Source organism: Ovis canadensis, chromosome 1 (assembly GCF_042477335.2).
Source record: "Ovis canadensis isolate MfBH-ARS-UI-01 breed Bighorn chromosome 1, ARS-UI_OviCan_v2, whole genome shotgun sequence".
Classification (NCBI taxonomy): domain Eukaryota; kingdom Metazoa; phylum Chordata; class Mammalia; order Artiodactyla; family Bovidae; genus Ovis; species Ovis canadensis.
Window position 1 is genome coordinate 100,256,544 of NC_091245.1, and position 12,914 is coordinate 100,269,457.

Sequence of the window (12,914 nt, forward strand, 5' to 3'; positions counted from 1 at the left end):
GTTCACAGCCCCTCCCCCATCTTTGTAGAGTATTTCAGAAGGACTTAAAAAGCCAGCTGTCTAGAGAAGAAATCTGAGCTCTGAGTGGTTTAGGATGAGTGTGTGTTTCAGTCTACCAGCTCAGATCCTCGCAGCTGTCTATTCCCCAACGGCCTCCATTTTCATTACCTTATTTATATAGCAGCTCCTCTTTGCAGGTATACACACAAACACACAAGCTTGTGAGTTGCTGAGGGAGGAGGCTAACAAAGTCAACGAGGGAAAGAAGGAATGGGGATACAAGTTTTTGAAGGGGAGAGGAACTTGGAGAGATAAAGTGAGAGAAAAAGAGATTCAGAAAGATACTTTTGTGGAGTAACATAATCTTATGACCTTTGAAGAGATTGCAACCAAAGAATTTAGCCACGTTGTATTTTTGCAGCCATAGGCATCAGGGATCATCATTTCTTAGTACTTGCCAAGTGAAATTAACACAAGGACTGATTTCAAATAGTGTCACTAAGGCACATGCACTAATTTGCTCTACATTTAATTCAGAATTCAGAAGTCCACAGAGTACTCTTCTCTTTTTTATACATATAGATCTGAAAATTTTTTTCTCTCTACCACATAAAGCCATATCACAAGGGTTTTTATTACAGAAATGTACAATGACTCCACCCAAACTATCCAAGTGATTTAAAAACAATAATTTGACTGTGACATCCCAAGTGGTATATACTTTTAAGGACAAAAAGAAGTGCAAAGATATTTTAAGTAGTCATATTATTGGTGGTAAAATTGGTATTGTTATTCTGAAAGTATTCTAGGTGTTGTTATTGTTCAGTCGCTAAGTTGTGTCTGACTCTTTGTGACCGCACGGACTGCAGAATGCCAGGCTTCCCTGTCCTTCGGTATCTCCCGGAGTTTGCTCAAATTCGTGTCCATTGAGTCGGTGTTGCTATCTAACTATCTCATCCTCTGCTGCTCACTTCTCCTTTTGCCTTCAATCTTTTCCCAGCATCAGGGTCTTTTCCAACGAGTCAGCTCTTCACATCAGGTGGCCAAAGTATTGGAGCTTCCGTTTCAGTATCAGACCTTCCAATGAATATTCAGAGTTGATTTTCTTTAGGATGGGCTGGTTTGATTTCCTTGCAGTCCAGGGGACTTTTAAGAGCCTTCTCCAGCACCACAATTCGAAGGATCAATTCTTCACTGCTCAGCCTTCTTTATGGTCCAGTTCTCACATCTGTACATGACTACTGGAAATACCATAGCTTTGACTATAGAGACTTTTGTTGGCAAAGTGATGTCTTTGCTTTTTAATATGCTGTCTAGGTTTGTCATATCTTTCCTTCCAGGGAGCAAGCGTCTTTTAATTTCATGGCTGTGGTTACCATCCACAGTGATGTTTAGAGTCCAAGAAAATGAAATCTGTCACTGCTTCCACTTTTTCCCCTTCTATTCCACTATTTTTCACTATTTCCACTTTTTCCCCTTCTTTTTCCCCACTTTTTCACTTCCCATGAAGTGATGGGACTGGATGCCATGATCTTAGTTTTTTGGATGCTGAGTTTTAAGCCAGCTTTTTCACTCTCCTCTTTCACCCTCATCAAGAGGCTCTAGTTCCTCTTTGCTTTCTGCCAGTGTTATCATCTCCATATGTGAGGCTGTTGATATTTCTACTGGCAATCTTGATTCCAGCTTGTGATTCATCCACCTCAGCATTTCGCATGATGGACTCTGCATAGAAGTTAAATATGCAGGGTGACAGTACACAGTTTTGTTGTATTCTTTCCCCAATTTTGAACCAGCCAGTTGTTTCATGTAAGGTTCTAACTGTTGCTTCTTGAGCTGCATACAGATTTTTCAGGACACAGGTAAGGTGGTCAGGTATTTCCTTCCCTTTAAGAATTTCCCACAGTTTGTTGTGATCCACATAAAGACTTTCATGTAGTCAATGAAGCAGAAGATTTTCTGGAATTCCTTTGGTTTCTCTATTATCCACTGAATGCTGACAATCTGATCTCTGGTTCCTCTGCCTTTTCTAAACTCAGCTTGTATATCTGAAAGTTCTCAATTCAAGTACTTCTGAAGCCTAGCTTGAAGGATTTTGAGCATAACCTTACTAGCATGCTAAATGAGTGCAATTGTCTGGTTGTTTGGGCATTCTTTGGCACTGCCCTTCTTTGGGATTGGAATGAAAACTGACTTTTCCCAGTTCTGTGGCCACTGCTGAGTTTCTAAATTTGGTGACATATTGAGTACAGCACTTTAATAGCATCATCTTTTCAGATTTAAAATAGCTCAGCTGGAATTCCATCACCTCCACTGGCTATAACAAGAGAAATTAGAAAATATTTGTGATAGAATAAAAATGAAAATAGAATTTGCAAGAATTTGTTGCACTTCCTTAGGCCCACTTGACTTCACACTCCAGGATGTCTGGCTCTAGGTGAGTGATCACACCATCATGGTTATGTGGGTCGTTAAGACCTTTTTTGTATAGTTCTTCTGTGTATTCTTGCCAGTCTTCTTAATCTGTTCTGCCTCTGTTAGGTCCCTACAGTTTCTGTCTTTTATCATGTCCATCCTTGCATGAAATGTTCCTTTGATATTTCCAGTTTTCTTGAAGAAATCTTACCCATTTTATTGTTTTCCTCTACTTTGCATTGTTAATTTAAGAAGGTCTTCTTATCTCTCCTTCCTATCTCTGCAACTCTGCATTCAGTTGAGTATATCTTTTCCTTTCTCCCTTGCTTTTCCCTTCTCTTCTTTCCTCAGCTATTTGTAAAACCTCTTCAGACAATCACTTAGCCTTCTTGTATTTCTTTTTCTTGGGGATGGTTTTGGTCACAGCCTCCTGTACAGTGTCATGAGCCTCTGTCCATAGTTCTTCAGGCAGTCTGTCTTCCAGATCTAATCCCTTGAATCTATTTGTCACCTCTACCATATAATCATAAGGGATTGGCCTTATGGCCTAGGTAAGTTTTCCCTAGCTTCTTCAACTTAAGTCTGAATTTTGCAATAAGGAGCTAATGGTCTGAGCCACAGTCAGTTCCAAATCTTGTTTTTGCTGACTGTATAGAGCTTCTCCATCTCTGGCTGCAAAGAATACAATCAATTGGATTTCGGTATTGACCATCTGGCGATGTCTACGTGTAGAGTCATCTCTTGTGTTGTTGGAAGGGGAATTTGGTATGACCACTGTGTTCTCTTGACAAAACTCTGTTAACCTTTGCCCTGCTTCATTTTGTACTCCAAGACCAAACTTGCCTATTATTCCAGGTATCTCTTGACTTCCTATTTTTGCATTCCAATTCCCTATGATGAAGAGGACATCTTTTTTTGGTGTTCTAGAAGGTCTTGTAGGTCTTCATAGAACTGGTAAATTTCAGCTTCTTTGGCATCAGTGGTTGGGGCATAGACTTGGATTATTGTGATGTTGAATTGTTTGCCTTGGAAATGAACCGACATCATTTTGTCGTTTTTGAAATTGCGCTCAAGTACTGCATTTCAGACTCTGTTGTTGAATATGAGAGCTACTCCATTTTTTCTAAGGGATATTTGCCCACAGTAGTAGATATAATGGTATCTGAATTAAATTCACCCATTCCTATACATTTTAGTTCACTGATTCCTAAGATGTTAATGTCCACTCTTGCTATCTCCTGTCTGACCAGGTCCAATTTATGATGATTCATGGACCTAACATTCCAGGTTCCTGTGTTTTATTCTTTGCAGCATCAAACTTTACTTTGACCACCAGACACATGTACAACAGAGCATTGTTTCTGCTTTGGCCCAGTCTCTTCATTCTTTCTGGAGCTATTAGTAATTGACCTCTGCTCTTTCCCAGTAGCATATTGGACACCTTCATATCTTTTTGCCTTTTCATATTGTTCATGGTTCTCACAGCAAGAATACTGGAGTGGTTTGAGATTCCCTCCTCCAGTGGACCACATTTTGTCAGTGTCTACTATGATCCATCTTTCTTGAGTGGCCTTGCACAGCATGGCCCATAGCTTCATTGAATTATGCAAGCCCCTTTGCTTCAACCAGGATGTGATCCTTAAGGACTGTGGGTATACTATTGGATAAAACAAATGAGTAATAATGCTAGTGTCTTTGTGAACCAGGATTTTTTTTTTAAGAATTATTTATTTTTGGTTTTGGTGGGTCTTCATTGCTGTGCATAGACTTTAGTTGTGACTGGGGGCGGTGGGGCTGGATGTTCTTCCTTGCAGGGTGCAGGCTTCTTATTGCAGTGGCTTCTCTTGTTGCAGAACACAGACTTTAGGCACATGGGCTTCAGTAGTTGCAGCTCCTGGGGCTCAGGGATTGTGGCTCACAGGCTCTAAAGCACTGGCTCAGTCGTTGTGGCACTTGGAGCTTAGTTCTTCTGTGGCATGTGGGAACTTCCCAGACCATGGATCAAACCTGTTTCCCCTGCAATGGCAGGCAGATTCTCAACCACTAGACCACCAGGGAAGTCCCATAACCCAGGGTTTTTGATGTGGAATAGAGGGATGTAGGGGCTTCCCCAGGGGCTCAGCAGTAAAGAATCCACCTGCAGTGAACGAGATGTGGGCTTGATCCCTGGGTCAAGAAGATCCCCTGGAGGAGGAAATGGCAACCCACTCCAGTGGGTTTGGGATGTTGCTGTTTTACTCATTTGCCGCTATTATATAAAGACGTATTCTTTGTGCCACCTCACATTTAATGTTTTTATCAATTCCTGCGAAGGTGAAGAATGCAGTGTTTGCATTTCCCTGTATTAAGATGAGAGCTCCAAAAATAAAATGTTGCTGAAATCAAAGATTGCAAGTGAGCAAAAGATTCGTTGAACTGCTTAGGATGGTGGCCAAATGAGATTAAGAATTTATAAATCAATAGTTCTTAATTTTTTTGGATCACAAACTCCTCTTGAAAATCTAATGAGAGATATAAGCCCCGTCCTCAAAGAATGCTCAAGTATGTCTGTGCTTTTCCTGCTCCAAGTGTATTTTATATTCTCTTTGAAGCAATCCTATTATGGCTATTGTGCGACTATGCAAATCCCTTCAGTTGCATCCAACTCTTGACGACCCTATAGACTGTAGCTGGCCAAGCTACACAGTCCATGGGATTCTCCAGGCAAGAGTACTGGAGTGGGGTTGCCATTTCCTCCTCCAGGGGATCTTCCTGACCCAAAGATCAATCTGGCGTCTTCTCCATTGCATGCAGATTCTTTACCACTGAGCCAGCAGGAAAGCCCCATGGTGGGGGTGGGTTGGGGGGCGGTATGCATCGAGCAGTTCTAAAAAACTTACCCCAGTTGCTGAAGAATATCCACTATGGTATATGCCCTCACAGATTGTGTTTTGTTTATTTGGGTTTATATTAATTTCTACCTTGAGGTCTTAAAGGGGAGAGAATTAACTAGTTGGATAGAAAATCCTGTCATGTTGCCGTAAAGTGTTTTTATATTTCATGTTTCTTTTGTTGTGTATGCAGCATCTGGATCACTAGCATACTTGTTTATTTATTTTATGGTCCAGAGGCTCCTGATCTCCATGGAGACTGTGGATCTTCTAACATCTGAAAAAGGATTATCCTCTCTATCATGAAGGTGGATTTGAGAATCTGAGATGGGTAGAGCAGAGGCAGTGAAAGTAATGAAAAAGGGAGATTAGAGCTCAAAGCATACTGAGGTGTGTCATAGGGACCTTGAGTATAAAACTGCCTTCATGGTTTCTTAATGGGGCCTTATTAACATTATGGGGATAATTTTGTGTGTGTGTGTGTGTAACTGTCCTGCCCAGTGCAGTACATTTAGCATTCTTGTCTCCCTTCCTCTGTCAAGTAAAATTTTAGTAAATGTAAAATTTTAAATGTCAATGTAAAATTGACAATGTAAAATTTTAAATTCCCCTACATGTTTCCAAAAGCCCCCCAGAAGGTGGTACCACTCTGGTTGAAGAATACTGCCAGATATTCTCAATCCTAGGTGGTCTCATACTACCATGACCTAAACTGGTTTAGCAGAAGTCTTTTCTCTATAGGGACTATCCTTGCTTTAGCAAGATACAGGACATTTCTATCAAAGGATCCCCTGTGTAGCCACATTCACTTCCCTCTTATCTTCATCTCTACCTTAATATCTAGCAACAACTAATCTGATCTCCATTTCTATAAAAATGCTATATAAACAGGTTAGAGTATATAACGTTTGGGGATTGGCATTTATCACACAGCAGAATTCTCTGGAGATTCATCCAAGTTGTATGTCTATCAATAGTTTGTTCCTTTTTATTGCTGAGTACTGTTCCATGCTATGGATGTACCACCATTCACTTGTTAAAGGACATCTGTGCTGTTTCCAGTTTTTGGCTTTTCATTAATAGATTTGCACATAGGTTTTTTTGTGTGAACATTAATTTTTATTTTCTGGGATAAATGCCCAGGAGTGTAAACACTGGATCATGTAAGAATTGCATAGTTAGGATTTTTCTTTAAATAAACTGTGGTTTGCTGTTTTTTTTTTTTTTTTGTAAATAAACTGTTTTCCCCAGTAGTTGTACTGTTCTACATTCCCACAAGCAATGTATGACTGATCCAGTTTCTCTGCATTGTTCTCACCAGCATTTGAGATTGTCATTTTAAATTTTAGCCATTCTGATAGGTATGTTGTGATATCTAGTTGTGGTTTTAATTTATATTTCCCTAATGGCTAATGATGCTGAACATCCTTTCATGTGTTTATTTGCTATCTGTATATCCTCTTTGGGGAAATGTTCCATCATGTCTTTTGATCATTTTCTTATTGTATTTTTTTTTGTATTGTTGAGTTAGAGAGTTCTTATATATTCTACACAATAATCCTTTCTTGGGTATATGGTTTACACATATTTTTTCCCAGTTAGCTTGTCTTTTTCATTCTCATAATAGTATCTTTTGCAGAGTAAACATATTTATTTTTGATGACATCTTCTTATTCAACTTTTCCTTTTACAGATTATGTTTTTGGTGTCAAATTTTTGTCTAGCCTTAGATCATGAAGAATTTCTCCTCTGTTTTTTTCTAAAATTTTTATGCTTCACATTTAAACTGTTGATCCACTTTGGTGTTAGTTTTTTTATAAGGTATGAGACTTAGGTTGAAAGTTTTGTTTGTTTGCTCTTTATTTGTTTGCCTATGGATATCCAATTTCTTCAGCAATATATATTGAAAAAGCTATTCTTTCTCCATTGAATTGCTTTTTCACCTTTGTTAAAGAAAATAAACTGGCATATTTGTTTTAGTCTGCTGCTGAGTTTGCTATTCTGTTTCATTGATCTGATATTTATTTTTCTGCCAATACCATACCATCTTTACTGCTATAGCTTTTTAACAAACCTTGAAAATGGATGAGCTGATTCTTCCTACTTAATTCTTTTTCAAAACATGTTTTAGCTATTCTAGTTCCTTTGCCTTTCCATATAAGTTTTATAATAATTTTGTCTATGGCTACAAAAAAATCTTGCTAGGATTTCCCTGTTACTAACTTTTAAATTGTGGCAAAATACATAAAACACAAAGTTCACGATTTTAACCATTTTAAAGTGCACATTTCTGTGGCATTTAGTACCTTTGAAATGTTATGCAACCATCACCATTATCTAGTTCCAGAATGTTTTCATCACCCCAAAAAGAAGCCCTGTTCCCACTGTGAAGTCATTCCTCAACTTCTGGCAATGACTGATTGCTTTCTGTCTCTATGGACTGGTCCATTCTGGACATTTCATATAAATGAAATCATATGTGACCTTCTGTGTCTGGCTTATTCCATTTAGCATGTTTTAGAGGTTCATCAAAGTAGTAGCATGTCAGTACTTCATTCTTTCTTTTTTTAAAATGTCTAATATTTATTCATTTGACTGTGTCAGGTCCCAGCTGTGGCCTTGCTGCAGGGTCCTTGCTGCATCATGCAGGTCCTTCATTGCAGTGCACTGGACTCTAGTCGTGGCACCAGGGCTTAGCAGCTGCGCGGCATGTGAGATCCCAGCTCCCCAACCAGCAATCAAACCCACCCACATCCTCTGCATTGGAAGGCAGACTCTTAACCACTGGACCACTAGGAAAGTCCCTTCATTCTTTCTTATGTCCAAATAGTATACCATTGTATGTATATACTGCAGTTTGTTTATCCATTTATTCATCAATGGACACTGGGGCTATTTCTACCTTTTGGCTATTGCTAGTATCATGCTGCTGCAGAAGGCAGTGGCACCCCACTCCAGTATTCTTGTCTGGAAAATCCCATGGATGGAGGAGCCTGGTAGGCTGCAGTCCATGGGGTCGCAAAGAGTCAGATACTACTGAGCGACTTCACTTTCACTTTTCACTTTCATGCATTGAAGAAGGAAATGGCAACCCACTCCAGTGTTCTTGCCTGGAGAATCCCAGGGACGGGGGAGCCTGGTGGGCAACCGTCTATGGGGTCGCAAAGAGTCGGACACGACTGAAGCGACTTAGCAGCAGCAGCAGCAGTATCATGCTGCTATCAGTGTGCATGTACAAGTATTTGTTTGAATACCTGCTCTCAGTTCTTTGGGATCTATACCAAGGAGAGAAATTACTTTATTGTATTCTATGTTTAACATATTGAGGAACTGCCAAACTGTGCTCCACAGCAGCTGCAACATTTTATATTCCTGCCACGAGTGGATTAAGGTTTCAATTTCACCTTATCCTCACCAACACTTGTTATTTTCCATTTTTAAAAATTATAGCCTTTCTGGAAAGTGTGAAGTGGTATCTTACTGTGATATATTTGCATTTCCTTAATGACTAATGGCATTGGGCATCTTTTCATATGCTTGCTGGTTATTTGAATATCTTCTTTGGAGAAATTAAATTCAAATCATTTGCTCATTTTTTAATTGAGTTGTTTGTCTTTTTATTGTTGAGTGGTAGCCTCTTCATTCTTAAAGGATATTTTTGCTGGATATAGGAATCTGGGTTGACAGTCTTCTTTCAGTGCTTGAAATAAATTGTGACACTTCTTCTGGCCTCTGTGGTCTTTGAAGAGAAATCTGCTGTAATTCAAATTGCTTATCCCTTGTAGGCAAGGTGTCATTTTTCACCACTTTCAAGATTTTTTTTCTGTTTTTAGTTTTCAGCAATTTGATGATGATGTCCTGGCATGAATTTGTTTGGGTTTATATTCTTTAGGGTTTGCACAGCTTCTTGAATCTGTAGGTTTGGTTTGCACAGCTTCTTGAATCTGTAGGTTTGAATTTTGCTAAATTTGAGGAGTTACTTATTATTTCTTTTAGTACCTTTTTTAGTCCTGTTCTTTTTCTCTGCTCCTTCTGGGAATCTGATGACACAAATGTTAGATCTTTTGTTATAATCCCACAAGTACCTGTGACCCTGCTTTTTTTTTTATTCCATTTTCTCTGTTGGATGGAATTAAAAAATTACTCAGATGGAGTAATTCCTGTTTTTTTATCTTTCAGTTCACCAATTCTTTTCTCTGTCCCCTCCACTCTGCTGTTGAGCCCATCCATTGAGAGTTTTTGTTGTATGGTTTAGTCATAAAATTTCTGTTCAGTTTTTCTTTATATTTTCTATTTCTTTGGTTAAACTTTTCTTTGCTGGAACTTTCTAATTTTTCATTTGTTTCAAGCATGTTCATAATTGCTCGTTGAAATATTTTTATGATGACTGCCTTAAAATCTTTGTCAGTTAATTCAGCCATCTCAATCATCTAGGTATTGTCTGTTTTCATTCAGTTCAAGATCTTTCTTATTGATATGATGAATGCTTTTTAATTAAAGCCTGAACATTTGGGACCCTGGATCTTATTTAAACCTTCTGTTTCAGGAGAAGGCAATGGCAACCCACTCCAGTGTTCTTGCCTGGAGAATCCCAGGGACGGGGGAGCCTGGTGGGCTGCTGTCTATGGGGTCGCACAGAGTTGGACACGACTGAAGCCACTTAGCAGCAGACGTGTAGTGTTCAGGTCACAGGTGAGCCTTGTTTAGCTGTGGAAAAATCCAGCTAAGTTTCTCTGGCATGTGGGATCTTCCTGGGTAAGGGATTGAACTTGAGTGTCTTGCATAGTCAGGCAGATCCTTTACCACTGAGCCACCAGAGAAGCCCCACCCCCCCACTCCCCCCAACCCCCGCTATTTTGAGTTTACTGTATCTAATAGGTGTGTAGTGCTACTTCACTGTTATTTTAATTTGTAATTTCCTAATGATATATGATTTTGAGTATTTCTGATATGCTGATTTACTATCTGTATCTTTTCTTTGGCCAGGCGTTCAGATTTAAACATTTTAAATGAGGTTGTTTGTTCCAGATTTTTTGGTATAGTTGGAGTACAATCCTTTATTAAATATGTATTTTGTAAATATAAAAAAAAAAAAAAATAAATAAACCTTCTGTTTCAGTTGGCTGCTTCTGATACTCATCAGGTAGAGGAAGTGGTGGGTGAGATGTCTTGTGAAAACCACATACGTGTAGAATTCCAGGTTCCCCACTTGGTCTCCATTAACACCTGAGGAGAGGGGTTCCTCATTACTGATGGGCAGGAGTAGGAGTTCCAGCTTCCCACGTGGCCTCCACTGACACTGCAGGATTTGTTATCAGCAAATGTTGGTGAAAGTACCATGAAAGTACCATGTTTCCTCTGATAGCAATCTGGCAAGGAAGAGGAGGAATACTTCCTTACAGGCCTGCTGAGAATGGAAATCTAGGTATCCCACTCAGTCTTTGCTGGTGTGGGTTGATGTGGGCCACAGTTCTTTCTGTGGCATTTGGCTGGAATAGAGCAGTTATTATCTAAAAGTTTTTATTTTGCTAGGCTACCTCTTTCCCAGTCCTTTGACTAGAGAGAACAGGCTTTTGTTGTTGTTATTGTTTTGGTTTTGTTTGGTCTTATTTGGCTGCATCCATTGCATTTCCAGGTTGCCAGCTTCTTCACCTCCAAGTCTGGGATATATGAGGCACTAAGAAAACCCAGGGAAATCATCACTGTGTGGTTCCTTGGGCTCTGAGGCCCCTTGCTAGTCTGCCTCTATTTTTCAGAGTCTCATATGTTTGTTCTATATGAAATGTCCAGGGTTTTTAGTGGTATTAGCAGAGAGAACAGAAGAAAATACATCTGCTCAATCTCCTCTGATCTATTCTCTTTTATTCACTTGTTTATTTGGTTTTCCTCTAGATTGTGAGCTTTTTACGTATATTTTAGTATCTTCAGTACCTACTCTGGCACATAATCTGTAAATGTTTGCAAAAAGGAAAAAAGAAAATAGAACATGGAATGAAGTAAATGAATTGCACTCCCCCTCATTCATCTTTAGGTGTGTGGTGGCAGGAAAGAGGAGGCTTAATCCTATTCTGAATGATGAGATTTCTCCTGGTGCTTTGAGGTTGAGAAAGGAGGCTTGCTCCAAGCAAGAGCTATTACTGCAGTACTTCCCAGTTTTCCATGTTACTGAAAATTACCAGCAGGCGGCAGAATAACTGATGAAAGTAGACAGTTGACCAAAACATAAGGAGGCTCATTTCCTTTGTGACACAGAAAAATAAAATGGATTGCCTTGTACCCAGCCTGGATACAATCCCAAAATGTTGCCCTGAGGGTTAGATTTTTTCCCCCAGCATTTGAATACAGGTAGCTCCCCAGTGGGAACAGAGATGGAGTAAAAGAAAGTGGGCTTTGTTGGGTTCCTTGGTGACTTGTGACACCAGGATTACTTGGGTTTTGTAAAAATAAATGTCTAGTGTTTAGTTACTCTTCTCCCTAGCAAAGTGTGGATTGGATGACCAGAGGATTTACACTTTTCTTACACAACTCTTTAATATTGACACTTTGAAAGCAAAACGAAGCAATAAACTCCCCATAAACATCTGGCATCCTACCATTCATTTTTTCTATCAGGTCCTGCTGATTTTTGCTTCAATTTTTTAGTTCTCTTTTTCACTTAATCAAAAGTGTTTTCTGATCTTAAATTGTGGAGGTTGTTTTTAAACTTTATATTTGAACTTATGTGCAGAGAATTAATCACAGTGCAGTCTTCCGACCAAAAAAATGTCTGAGAGGAGACTTGATTGTCTCTTTCGTTTTTGGTTTTCTCAAATTTTTATTTTGGAAAAATATCAAACGTACGAAAATTTAAAATAATAAAATTTCAATTACCCTTCACCAAGATTCATTGTTAACATTTTGCCATATTTGCTTTCTGTCTCCTATAAAGCTAATTTGCATACATTGAGGGGTATGGTTTTTAAGATTCCTTCAGTCTAGGTATGCACTCCAGTTTTCTTTTCTTTCTCCTCTCTCCCTTTCTTCCTTCTTCATATTTGAAATTTCTGAAGCTCCAAACGTCTTCTCTTAGTCTCCCGCAAGCGAATTATGCTCAGATCCTGCTGACAACCAACCACCCATAGGCTGAATCACTTTTACTTGTCTGTAATGTTCGCTTTGGTCAACAGAGTTTGGCCTAAATTCACAAGCGATTGAAAAAAAAACAAACAAAAAACCTGCTATAGGACCTCTATATTCCTTAAGGAAAGATTCCTGGGAGAGCCCAGCTAGGGGCTTTCACGTTTCCGCTGATCGCAATTCAGGAAATACTGCAAACACGGGAAGCTGAGTTTCCTATTAGTTTTTAGGTCTTTTCTCCGGACATTTGTCTTTAATTTTGGACATCGCGATCGTGTGCATACGATCCTCACTTAGCTCTGGGAGCCAAGCTGGGGCTTTCTTTTCAGGGTTTTCTCCTTCAAGGAAAAAAAAAGTAGTTTTTTACGAGGAAAAAGTAGTTTCGGTGGGGGGAGGGCCCAGTAGCGAAGAGTCTCAAAATCTAGATAGCTGAAAAAACACACGTCATAGAATGGGTAAGCAGAGACACACATTGAATTAGCCTCATATACTCGTTTCCGCAACACTCTGCCATCG